This window comes from Lissotriton vulgaris, chromosome 5 (genome assembly GCF_964263255.1).
Source record: "Lissotriton vulgaris chromosome 5, aLisVul1.2, whole genome shotgun sequence".
Taxonomy (NCBI): domain Eukaryota; kingdom Metazoa; phylum Chordata; class Amphibia; order Caudata; family Salamandridae; genus Lissotriton; species Lissotriton vulgaris.
Genome location: NC_141693.1, coordinates 1,774,026,925 through 1,774,039,443, shown reverse-complemented (window position 1 = coordinate 1,774,039,443; position 12,519 = coordinate 1,774,026,925). Strand labels below are relative to the sequence as shown.

At 47.4% G+C, this 12,519-nt stretch overlaps 1 protein-coding gene across 2 annotated transcripts in view; it reads left to right on the top strand.

Moving 5' to 3' along the window:
• The window catches only part of PSME3 (proteasome activator subunit 3), a 288,151-nt gene that overhangs the window by 197,168 nt on the left and 78,464 nt on the right, over positions 1-12,519 (top strand). The window lies entirely within an intron of this gene.

Here is a 12,519-nt window from a genome sequence, read left to right as displayed (position 1 = left end):
CTTAGATTGTTTTTTTTCCGCCACTGGGTTCGGATGCAATTTTTCCGCTCCGGTTCGAAAATACACTTTTCGAAGACTTAGACGTGCAAAACTTTCTAAAAACAAACTTTAACTTCTATATACCTACACTCAACCTCATCACTTCGATTCCGGTCGTCGACGTGGGCTGTTGGGGCTACCCACGCGGTGAGGCTTACCCACGCGGCGAGGGCTACACCTCATAGAAAGGACACCATTCAAAAAATGCCCCGAATGTGGAGCAAAATTTCCACACAGCGAAAATCGCGAGATGTGTAACCTGTGTTTATCACCTGAACACGACCAGTCCAGCTGCACAGCTTGTGCGTCCTTTAGATCCAAAAAGACCATTCGAGATCGGAGGGCATGTTGATGCGACCTGCAGAGATCAGCTCCGGAACCGGTGGATATCTTCGAAGGCCCATGTGTCCCCGAGGAAGATTCCGATCTCCAGATCCTATCTGAGGCAGACTACTCCGATGACTCATACCATCAGGTCAACGCGTAAGTAAGACCTCCCCTACCCCAGCCCAACCACCTAACCCAAAGGCTAAGGTAAAAACTCCGCCTTCGGTGCCCAGTCGAGACTGAGACATTGCTTCGAAAGCCCCGCCATCGAACCCAGCTCCGAAGAAAATATTAAAGCCTTCCGGTAGCTCCTTACCGAGCAAACCGCACGTGCTGATGCGACAAGCTCCCTTGGCACCAAAACCGAAAGTAGTCCCGGTTCCGAAAAAGACCCAGAAACCGTTGACTCCTAAAGACAATATGGCACCGAAACCCATAAAACCTGCTTCCGATGCCTCCAAGACCTCGAACCAGGCCTTGACTCTGAAGAAGATGCCTTCGGTGCCGAAAAGTACGCCACAGGACTATACAACAACTCCTAAGGCTAAAGACAAACAAAAACAAGGCCCGGAGCCGAAAATCTGCACCGAAAGCATTTTCTGAAGAGCTTTTCAGACCTGATTCTCTGCAAAAGAGGATATACATAGACCCTGAAACAGGACATGTTTCCACCACACCACATAGGAAGAGGAAGTCGGATACAGCACATACACCTCCAGTGCCTGTCAAGAAGGACTCTGCCACATTTCCCATGCACCCTTCTCCTGTATCTCCCTCTCCTGCTCTCCTTTAAACATTTCACCTCAAAATTCTCCTCTTCATTCTCGACTACATACACCTCCTCAGGATGCTGATGATGATCAGTATAGCATGGGGGAAGGGAACGACCCAGACGACCCTTTTCCCTACCCAATCGGTTTACCAGACTGGGAGTATCCAAACCCACAGGATGTACCAGATATTCCTTACTCGTATATATATCCATTTAAACCTTCTGCCTCAGAAGACACTATTGGGTTTGAGCACTTAATTCATAGGGCTGCCATTTATCACAATGTCACCATGCATTCAGATGAGGCAGAAGAGGATTTTTTACTAGACACTTTTGAACATTCCCAAAAATCTGTGCTGATACTGCCAATGATTAAAGGAGTTATTAAACATGCCCCAGAAGCGTTTAAAGATCCTGTACTGACTAGAATCATAAACCCAAGGATAGAAAAAAAGTACAGAGCAGCTCCTGGGGATCCTGCTTACATTAAGGGACAGCTACCCTTTGAAGCTACTAGGGAGTCTAACGCTAGGAAAAGGGCAAACTCACAAACATCAGGAGAAGCACCACCTCCTGGTAAAGTGTCCAAAATCATAGATGCTGCAGGGAAAAGAATAGCTGCTCAAGCTAGTAATACATGGCGCATTGCTAACAGAAAGGCCCTCCTAGCAAGTTATGACCGGGCTAACTATGATCAACTAGAAAAGCTCTTACAACATCTACCTGATCAATATAAGGCACAAGCAGATGACCTCCTACAAGAGGGTAGTCTTATATCGAATGCCTCCATTAAATGCGCACTAGATGTGGCAAACATTGCATCTAGGGCAATTAACATGTGTCCTTCGTAGACATCGCGCGTGGCTACGCATTTCAGGATTTAAGCAAGCGGTACAGACTACTATCTTAAATCAACCATTCAACCAACAACAGTTGTTTGGTCCAGAAGTAGACACCGCTCTGGAAAAAATGAAAAAAGGCAGATACAGCCAAGTCTATGGGAGCTTTGCAGTCCACCCAAGCAAGAGGCTCTTTTTGTCGCTCCTTTTTACAGAGGAGGCTCCAAACAAGCTGGAGAAGACAATATAGCTTCCTTTAAAACTAATACACAAGCATCCTCTAATAAAGGATACTATAGAGGAGGCTACAGAGGCAATAACAATAAGGGATGAGGTCGAGGTAACAACAATCGATCCTCTTACACCACTAAACAGTGACTTCCTTCAGCTCCCCCAACAGCATAACACTCCTATAGGGGGGAGATTAACACAGTTCCTACCTGTCTGGAATTCCATCACAACAGACTAGTGGGTAGGTCAGATTATCCAGTATGGTTACTGCCTAGAGCTTACAGCTACCCCTCCAAATATAACACCCAGACAGCGTCCAATGTCCACATAACATCTAACGCTGCTCCAACAAGAGGTTCTCTCATTGCTACAAAAAGATGCAATAGAGCTAGTTCCATTGCAACATCAAGGAACAGGGGTCTACTCACTACTTCCTAATCCCTCAAAAGGATGGGACACTAAGACCAATTCTAGATTTGAGGCCTCTCCATCTCTATATACACAGATCATTTTCACATGATCACTTTACAACACATGCTCCCATTATTGCAACAAGGCGATTTCCTCACTACACTAGACCTCAAAGACGCCTACTTTCACATTCCCATACATCCTTCTCACAGGAAGTATCTCAGGTTTGTGCTAGAAGGACAACACTATCAATTCAAAGTCCTTCCATTCGGGGTAACAGCACCCACAGTGTTCCCAGAGTGCTTAGCAGTAGTAGCAGCACATCTCGGAAGACAACCGATCCATGTCTTTCCATACTTAGATGATTGGCTCATAAAGGCCAAGTCATTCAACCAGTGTGTTCAACACACATCTCGCACAATTCAGACACTGCACAACTTGGGGTTTACAATCAACTACACCAAGTCACATCTACAGCCCTCGTGTACATCAATACCTAGGGGCTCCATAAACACCAATACAGCTCTAGCTTATCCCAGTCCACCATGATACAGAGCATTCAGGCCTTAATTACAAGGTTTCAAAACCAACACTCTCTCCCAGCCAGAGTGTTCATGCGTGGAGAAGTGTGGCTCACTGGTTAGAGCAGGCAGACCCTGAAGCAGAGGTCAGACCCGGGACCAGGGTTCAATTCCCGACGCGGCAGGGTCTTGAGCTCAAATGTCCATGGACTCGATAATTCTCGCTTCGGTGCCTGACCTAATCATGGGTTCACACTCTGCAACTCTGGGCATTAAGCTTGCTTAATCTCCACAACGGCCCCCCCGCGGCGGGATGCCTGGCTTTCACCTTGGGCATGCCCTGTAGGGCCTATCTCACAGGGAAAAGCCAGGACGGGTTCCCAAGGCAAGCGCGGAGATACCCCTTCGGGGGTCGATTCAGGCGCTATATAAGAAACATAATAACTAATAGGCATGATGGCATCTTGCATTTTTATTGTACCAAATGCAAGACTGCAAATGCGTCCGTTGCAGGAATGTCTAGCTCATCAGTGGAATCGGGCACAAGGACAACTAACCAACCTGGTGTTGGTGGACAGCCGCACACATCGTTCTATGCAGTGGTGGAACACCAAAAACTTGTCCAGAGGGTGGCCGTTCCTAGAACCTGTTCCACAAATAGTACGGACAACAGACTCATCCCTGACCGGATGGGGAGCACATCTGCTCCACCACACAACTCTGGGAAGATGGACTGCTCAACAGAGGGTGCTTCACATCAATCACCTAGAGTTGCTAGCGATTTTCCTGGCACTAAAGTCCTTCCAAGTACACATACAAAACAAAGCTGTCTTAATCCGCACGGACAGCATGACAGCCATGTGGAAGTGATGTGGTGCTGCGGCTAGGGCGACTGACTCCGGAATCTGAGGATCACGGTTTGATCACCGGCGGCAGATTAGCCCAGCACCATGTGACTCTGGGCAATAGCTCGCTTAATCTTCCCGACGGCCCCCAGCGCCTAGAGACCGTTGCGGGTGATTGTGCTCTTTACAAATGTGGATTTTATGAACTACATACAGAAACAAGAGGGCACAGACTCCCTGCAACTGTCCCAACTCGCACAAAACGTTTGGAGATGGGCCATTCCACAAAACAGATCTGCTTGCAGAACACCTTCCAGGAGTTCACAATCAGATAGCCGATCTGTTAAGTCGACAGACACAACAGATTCACAAATGGGAACTACATCTGTAAGTTCTTCAACCATTCTTTCACAAGTGGGGTCATCCAGACATAGACCTGTTTGCCACAAATGAAAACGCAAAATGCCCAACCATCACCGCCAGGTTTCCACACCCGTTGTCCAAGGGCAATGCGATATGGATGAACTGGTCAGGCAGATTTGCATACGCTTTTCTGCCAACTCCACTAATACCACTAGTACTACGCAAGTTCCAGCAACAGTCTCTCAAACTGATCCTGGTAGCTCCCACATGGGCATGCCAACCGTGGTTCACCACACTGCTAGAACTCTCTAGTTCCACACCAAAGTCTGTCTCTGACACCATCAATGCTAACGCAGAACCATGGAGACATCAGGCATCCAGATCCTAGTCAACTGAATCTGGCATCTGGCTCCTGAAGTCTTAGAGTTTGGTTACCTTAACCTACCACCAGACTGTATTAATATCATTAAAGAAGCCAGAAGACCTACTAGAGCTTGCTATGCTGCAAAATGGAGATTTGCCATTTACTGCACTAACAATCAAATTGATCCTCTGGATGCTTTCGTCCAAAATATCATCTGTTACCTTCTCCATTTACAAAGATGTAATCTAGCATATTTATCTACGTTTCCATCTTGCAGCCATTGCAGCATATCTACAAAACAGACAACATATGTCGTTATTTAGAGTACCTGCAATCAAAGCTTTTATGGAAGGATTAAAAAGAATCATTCCTCCTAGGTTACCACCATCTCCAGTGTGGAACCTACACATTGTGCTTACAAGGCTCATGGGGCCCCCTTTTAAACCTTTACATAAGTGTTAACTGCAATTTCTCTCATGGAAAACCGCTTTCCTTATTGCGATTACCTCTTAGAAGAGTTAGTGAGATTCAAACTTTCACTATACAAGAACCATTTTTACAATTACACCGTAACAAGGTGGTTCTACGGACCAACCCTAAATTCCTTTCTAAAGTAATTACTGCTTTTCATCTAAATCAATCCGAGTTACCAGTGTTTTTTCAAAACCCAGACTCTGTAGCAGGAAGAGCTCTACATGCACTAGATGTATAAAGAGTTCTTCTCTATTACATTGATGGGACCAAATCGTTTCGTAAAACAAAGCAACTGTTTGTAGCTTTCTCTCCACCACATAAAGGCAACCCCATCTCAAAATCAGGAATTGCAAGGTGGATTGTTACATGTATACAAATATGCTATCACAAGGCAAAACGCACATTAACAGTTCCTCCTAGAGCGCACTCCACATGCAAAGTAGGAGCCTCCATGGCTTAGGGAGCGTTCCCCAAGAAGACATCTGCAAGGCAGCTACATGGTCTACAACACCTTCACTAAACATTGTTGTGTTGATGTGCAAGCTAAGCAGCAAGCTGCAGTAGGCCAAGCTTTCCTCAAAACCCTCTTTCAAACTACTGCAACAGATACAGGTGACCACCGCTAGGGGAGACTGCTGTACAATCGATGCACAGTGTAAGATCTGCAGATCATATGCCTCGAACGGAAAATGCTACTTACCAGTATGCATCTGTTCTTGGCAGGTAGAGCTGCAGATTCTTACACGCCCTCCCGCCTCCCCGGGCCTGTATCTGTTCCAGTTCTATCTTAATTTGATGTACACGCATGGACATCCTTTCTTCTTTCTACAAACTCCATAATTTCCCATCATGGCAAAAAAGAATCGAAGGATGGAGCTGATGCCCATGCGCATGATCGTCCAAGGAGGAGTCATCTATCTCGTGACTACAAAGACTTCTTCCAAGACGACGACAACATGCAATCATCCGAGCCCAACACCAGGTGGCGATCTAATGCAGTGTAAGAATCTGCAGCTCTACATGCCAAGAACAGATGCGTACTTAAGCATTTTCCTTACTTGAGGTAGGTGACTTGTTCCGGTAAGTAAGTTGTGGATCCGGAGCATCTCTGCTCAACTTTGAAGTGAAGTTTCTATTTACTGTCCTGCATTATTTGATTTCAGTGCCGAGGACATGCCCCACCAATGAAGTCTGCGTTTTAAAACCTCGAGCTAGTGTGGTAGACATCCTGCACAGATCTACATGATTTGTTTTGGTGTCTGAGATCGAGGCATACATCTTTCTAAATAACTCTACCGTCCGATGTACCAAACGATATCTCAGTGGGAGGCAGACTTCTTCATATTGGTAGAGATGACCATTAGGGTTGTCTGTCAAGAACTAAATCTAAGCCATGCTCCAGCCCTCCATCTTGCTCTGCCCATCTGTAAAGTATTTGCAGGAAAAGAGGCACCACAAAAAAAAGTACTTCTATTGGCCTAAGAGGTCAGACTGTCAGTAAGCCTATCTCATGCTTTGCTTGTTCCTCCCTCTTCGAGCCAAAGTTGGTGGCATTGGCCCTCAGATTTTGCTGACCGCACCAATATTCTCCCTTAGCATCTATAAAGATGCAGGCGTGCCCAGGTTTTCCAGGGTCTGGTGCACAGTCAGCCTTTTTCTTTAGGCAATGCTGGATCATTTTTGAAAGAAACAGCCCACAAGGGGCTCAACTCAACATCCCTCATTTGGCACTGAGCAGTCCCCTTGCACTGTATTGGTTCCCCCAACTCATTCTGATTTTGGCTCTGTACTGGGACCCTCGATAGAGCTACATGCTCCACTATAGTCAAAAAATGGTGCTGCTTCTGGTTCTGATAACAGTACTGCTAGCTCCTCATCTCCCACCACCTCCACAAGAATTCCTCCTGCCATCTGTCAAGAGAATGAAATCAAAAAGAGCATCCCCGTTCCTTGAAGAGGAATAGTATCAAGATGAACCACCCTTTACACAAATGCAGTGCTGACATACCATTGACATGCTCTTCAGCTCCGATCCAGACACTTACTCTCACAATGCAAAGGCGATCCTGATAAGTCTCGATTTGTCTCTGATTCAGCTCTTCAAAATGGCAGTTTCTGTAAAAGTCACCCGATCTTTACAATGATTTAGCTCCTGGCCAAGCACCAACAGATGGCATCCTTCCATGCCATACTCAAGAAAGCATCTGAAGTGCTTATCTCCTCCTCTCAGTTGACCACCGATCTAACATCCTGACCAATTTGTTACAGTTGTCTGCCACGATGATGCTATTGCAGATGATTTAAAAGTGATTAGAAAATGTAGAGCCACTGCGAGATCTCTAGGGCTTTAGTGTACGAAATACTTTTGTTCCTTTTGTAGGCTCAAAGCCAGCAGGGGCTTTCAGTTTAGGTAAGGCCTAAGCACCCCAGCCGCTCAACAGCAAAACCCTCTTATTCATCAGTGCAGGGTTAGGGTAAAGGAAGTGTCTGCCTGCTTCGTCCGCCTTCTTTCTTCTCACCACCAGGGAAATCTCAGCCATTAATTTCTGAAGGTGCATGCAATGATGGTGGCGGGGTGGGTATATTCTTCGGTAGGGCTGGAAGGCCATTAACTTCAAACCAGTGGGTCCTGCAGATTTTGGGAGCAGGATGATCCCTACCCTTAAAGTAGCATTTAGTAGGAGGAGTGTCCTGCTGCAGGGAGCATGAAAAAATGTATGTCGGAGCAGGGAATTGGGCTAGGAATCTTTCCCAAGAAGGATGGCTGTCTTTGTCCGATACTAGTCCTCCTGTTCATAAACACTTAGCTGTGCAAGGACAAGTTCTAGATGTTGTACCTGGCTCCGGTCCTTTTGGCAATGGATGTAGAAGACTGGCTATATTCTTTCATCCTCCGATCCTTCTGTCACAGGAGTACTTGATGTCCACTTGCTAACAATTTGCTGTTTTTCATTTTTGATTTGTTTGGCACGTCCGTTCTTCATGGAGGCTCTTAGGAGTTTAGGGATCAGTGTTCCTGTACCTTGATGGCTTTTTTCATCTTCAGATGGTGGTTTCATCTGCAGACCGCATCACTGCAGTTTGATTCGGGGCTCTCGATCAGTGTATCAAAGTCTCACCTAGCACCCTCCCAGCATCTCCTGTTCTCCTACTTACTGAGTTTTGGGATATAATTCAGATGTTTTGGTGGTTCGGTGGCACACGAGGGCCCTCCATTTGTGCCTCCACAACTGGAGAGCAGTGGTTCCAGCATCAGATCGATCTGCCAGATTCCATTTTGCTCTCCAGGGATGTGCAGAGAAAATAAGCTAGCGAGGAACAAAAATAACCTGTTTCCGCGGTCCCCTGCCTGCAGTAATCGATGGTGATGGGCTTGTCCATCTTCGTGTGATGCGCCCATCTGGGGTAAATGGAGATCCGAGGTCTCTGGTCACCAGAAGAGCCGAGGCTGCGCATCAGTCTGGCTGATAGTCGAGGCTTCCCCCATTCTTAGACACCCTGCCGGAGTCATCTCTGCAGTCAGCATCTATATGCTGACCAACAATATGACTGCAATGTTGTATGTTGTATGTGAACAAGCAGGGCAGTGGGGGTCTCTTCAGTTATCTAAATTGCTAATGCTCTTTACTTGGGCACACCAACTGTGGCTAATAGTGAATGTAGCAAGTTTAGTGAACATTAGAGTTGACGGTTGAAGTTGTATTGTTGACTATGCGTGGTATCTCAACCCCAAGTTGTTTCAGTATATGCTAGAGTTGGATCTTTTTGCCACTTGCTCCAACCTCTATTGCCCGACCATTCTGTGCCAGCATCCATCGCAAGGAGACTGAGAGGCATTTTAATTGGAGTTTAAGTTACCGGTTTACTTTTCTTTTCCTCCCGTACCCTTTATTCCGCGCTCAGGCTCATGCTATTCTCAGTGCCCCGAACTGGCTGAGCAGGGTAAAGCACACAGACCTGCATATTTACCGGTGTGCTTGTCTTAGTCTCCCACTCAGGGGATAAGGTTGTGCATCCCAATTTCCACAGATTACATTTTAATACATCGAGATTTAGCGGGTGTCATCTGAATTGTTGTTAGATTCCTTTTGACTTGATCCTGTCAGTTTGTCGTCTCCGACAAAGTCTTTTTGGGGGATGGAGTAGGTTTGTGAAAAGGTGTTCAGGCTGACAAATTGATCCTTTGAAAGCATCTTTGGCCAACGTTCCTCAGTGTGCGTTGCCCTTGGCCCAGCAAGGCTGTGCAGGTCATAAGTCAAAGGCTATTTTGGGGGCTTGGTAGGCCTGTTTTTGGTTTCCCAGATCAGCAATCTTTGTTCAGGTCACTGGTACATGTCAAATTTTTTAAGAGTTTGACTAACCTATTTCCGCCAGTTACATTTGTTATGCTAAAAAGGTATACTTGATTTTAGTTTTGCTGTTTGTGGGGGTGCTCCATTTGAGCCTCTCCACAGTTGTCTGTTTAGATTTTTTTTTATGGCTGGGTTTTTGGTTGCTAGAGTACAAGGCCGTTGTTTAGAGCTTTTTCTCAGATAAGCTTGTACAGCAAATCTGATATGGACTTCTAGCTGCAGGTTACAGATCTTAGAACTATACCCAGGTGTTGGAGTGGAACAAAATTTGTTTGCGAGCGGTACCCCTGCTGCCGGTAGGTGGCGTCTAACTTCTCTGTGTGGCGGTGTCATCCGCACCTAAAGGGACGTGCGCTGTGTCTAAATAGGCTCTACCGCGTTGCGCAAACATTTCTTTTCACGCCGGACAGCGCAGATCCGGAGAGAGCTACCCAATCAGTCCCTTTTTGATGGACCGTTTTTTGACGTTTTGTTGAAAGTGTTTTTTTGAGTTCTTCTCCTGGTGTGGCAGATATGTCCACTAGGAAGACCGGCTTCAAGCCCTGCGGCGTCTGTCTGACATGTCCGTGACTGACCCACATTTTATTTGCCTCTGGTGCTTGGAATGCAACCACGACGCAAAGACCTAAGCAGATTGCTGTCCCATGCACCCCAGGGTCTTGAGGATGCGGTTCTTCAAGTTCCTTGCTGCCAAACATGATACTGTGACCCTTGATACCGGTGAGGAAAGTCCCAAGATCACTCGTAGTGTCCACGACCTCAGGCCACTTGATGAAGTCCCACAAGAAGAAAAAAAGTACGGAGTTGAAGCAGTCTTCTACTTCACCTCGTCTGTCGGTTTACGAAACGAGGGATCATCTACACTTAAGGTCTGGTTCCACTGTTGAGTCAGCACCTGGTCTGGCTCTGTGCTTCCAAGTTTCTGGGACTCAGTGACCCCCCCCCTCCTAGTTTTCAAGTCATGCGCATCATATATGAGCAGCCCACTCCTGTGCTTTGGGATACTGTTGGTTCGGGAGGGGCCCCTGGTGGTTTCACAGTCTGGACCGTTCGATCCACAGATTGATCTGGACTAGCACTGGTTGTACCACCTCGACCTTCCCCCTTCGCTGATTCCAGTAGCGTCACCACTCTGATCACCGACATGGAACCGGGGAGGACTGGAAGGGTTCATTGGACCCAGAGTAATTCCAGCACTTCAAGCCACAGATTGACTGGTGTACAGTCGCAGCCGGGCCGGTGGACTGGACACTTCTCCAGATACTGGCATGTTGGCTCCCCCTTACTATGGCTACAGTGAAGGGAGCGTCCTTTGTAATGGTGGGGAGGAGGGTGGCAAGGGCTTTGCCTGTTCTACGTGGTAGTCAAGGCGAACTTCTTGATGAAGGTTCTTCTGCCAGAGTGATCCCCTCACAACTGCTTCTCACATTCAGGGAAGCCTTTACTGACGTCTTGCTTGTCACCTGGTCCATGCCCAGCACAGTGACTCCTTTTTAAGATGATCGCCCACTGCCCCATCTGGACCCACAGGACCACAATTTCCTCACACAGCATCCAATCAAGCTTGAACGCCTCTACTTCATCTAAATCCCGGAGCATTCCCTACTGCCTATCTATATAGGGGAATCCAAGAGGCAGTACAACTTGGCATAAATGTTTTCTTTCACCAGCCTGGCACTGTGGTCCATGAACACCACATGCCTTTTTGTCCGTTATCCTCATGCTGTATGGGATTCTGTTCATGTGGTGCCATGGTCCCGGAGGAGACACTGAACATACTCTTATCTTTTTTGAGAGGAGGATTCCGTGCTGGAAGGAAAGCAGGCTACAGCCAGATCCTTGGGCCTTTTCATGGCCCCTCGCCACCCCAATTCACCTTTCGTGACCACTGAAGCGGTTGGCAGCTGCGTTTATACCCGCCAAGTCAATGTGGCATAAAACTGCATAGCTGTCGGGCAGTCTGGTTGGGCTGGTCCGACCCCGCCCCCCCACCTCCCCCACAGTCAGTCTCCAAATCCTTAGTTTGCCACCTTACCATTATGGGCACCCAGTGGGAGGCAGGACATGCCATCACCTGCCCCACTGGAAGTCTGTAACACTGTTGGGTTCTTTTAATATGCACAAAGGGGATACTCTCTCCCCTTCATAATTCCTGCCCCCCTCTCCACCTATGGCACATGCTTGTGACAGGCTGACGGAGGACTATCTTACCTTACTCTGCTAGGAAGTGACAGTCTTCTTGGGCAAAGGAGCCATAGAGAGTGCCGGTGCCAAAAGTAGGTTATGGGTGCTATTCCCGCTACTATCTAGTGCCCAACAAGGACAGAGTGCTTCGTTCTATCTTAGACCTGCGACCTTTCAATGTCTTCCTGTGAAAGAAGTTCAGAATGCTCATGCTTGCTCAAATCCTGTCTGACCTAGACCCAGGAGACTGCATGTTAGCGTTGGCCTTGCTGGATGCAGGTGTCCACATTCCGATTATGCCTGCCCACAGGCATTACCTGTGGTTCGCCTTGGGCCACAAGTGCTTTTAGTTGGCCATGCTCCCTTTGGCCCCTTTTAGTGTTTACTAAGGTGATGGAGGTGGTTGTAGCTCGTCTGCTTAGATCGAGGTGCCAGATCTCAAAGGGAATTGCAAATTATCTGCAGTGGTGGTTAACAAACCGAGATTGAGTCAGCTGCAGACCCCTCTCCTTTCCCCAACTAGATCAGACAGTGGTGACGGATGGCACTCCTGGGATGTGGATGCCACCTGGGAGAGGTGCAGTTTAGAGGCCTCTGATCTCTGGCATAGTCCGGCTTTCACATCATTCTTCTGGAGCCCCAGCCGATCAGATTGGCATAAAACGTCTTTCTACGTTCCATCCACGGAAGGCTTGTGCAGGTGTTCACAGGCAACACCACTGCTATGAGATATTGCAACAAACACGACGGGGTCGGGTTGTAGACCCTTTGCCGAGAGGCCCTGCATCTCTAGATAT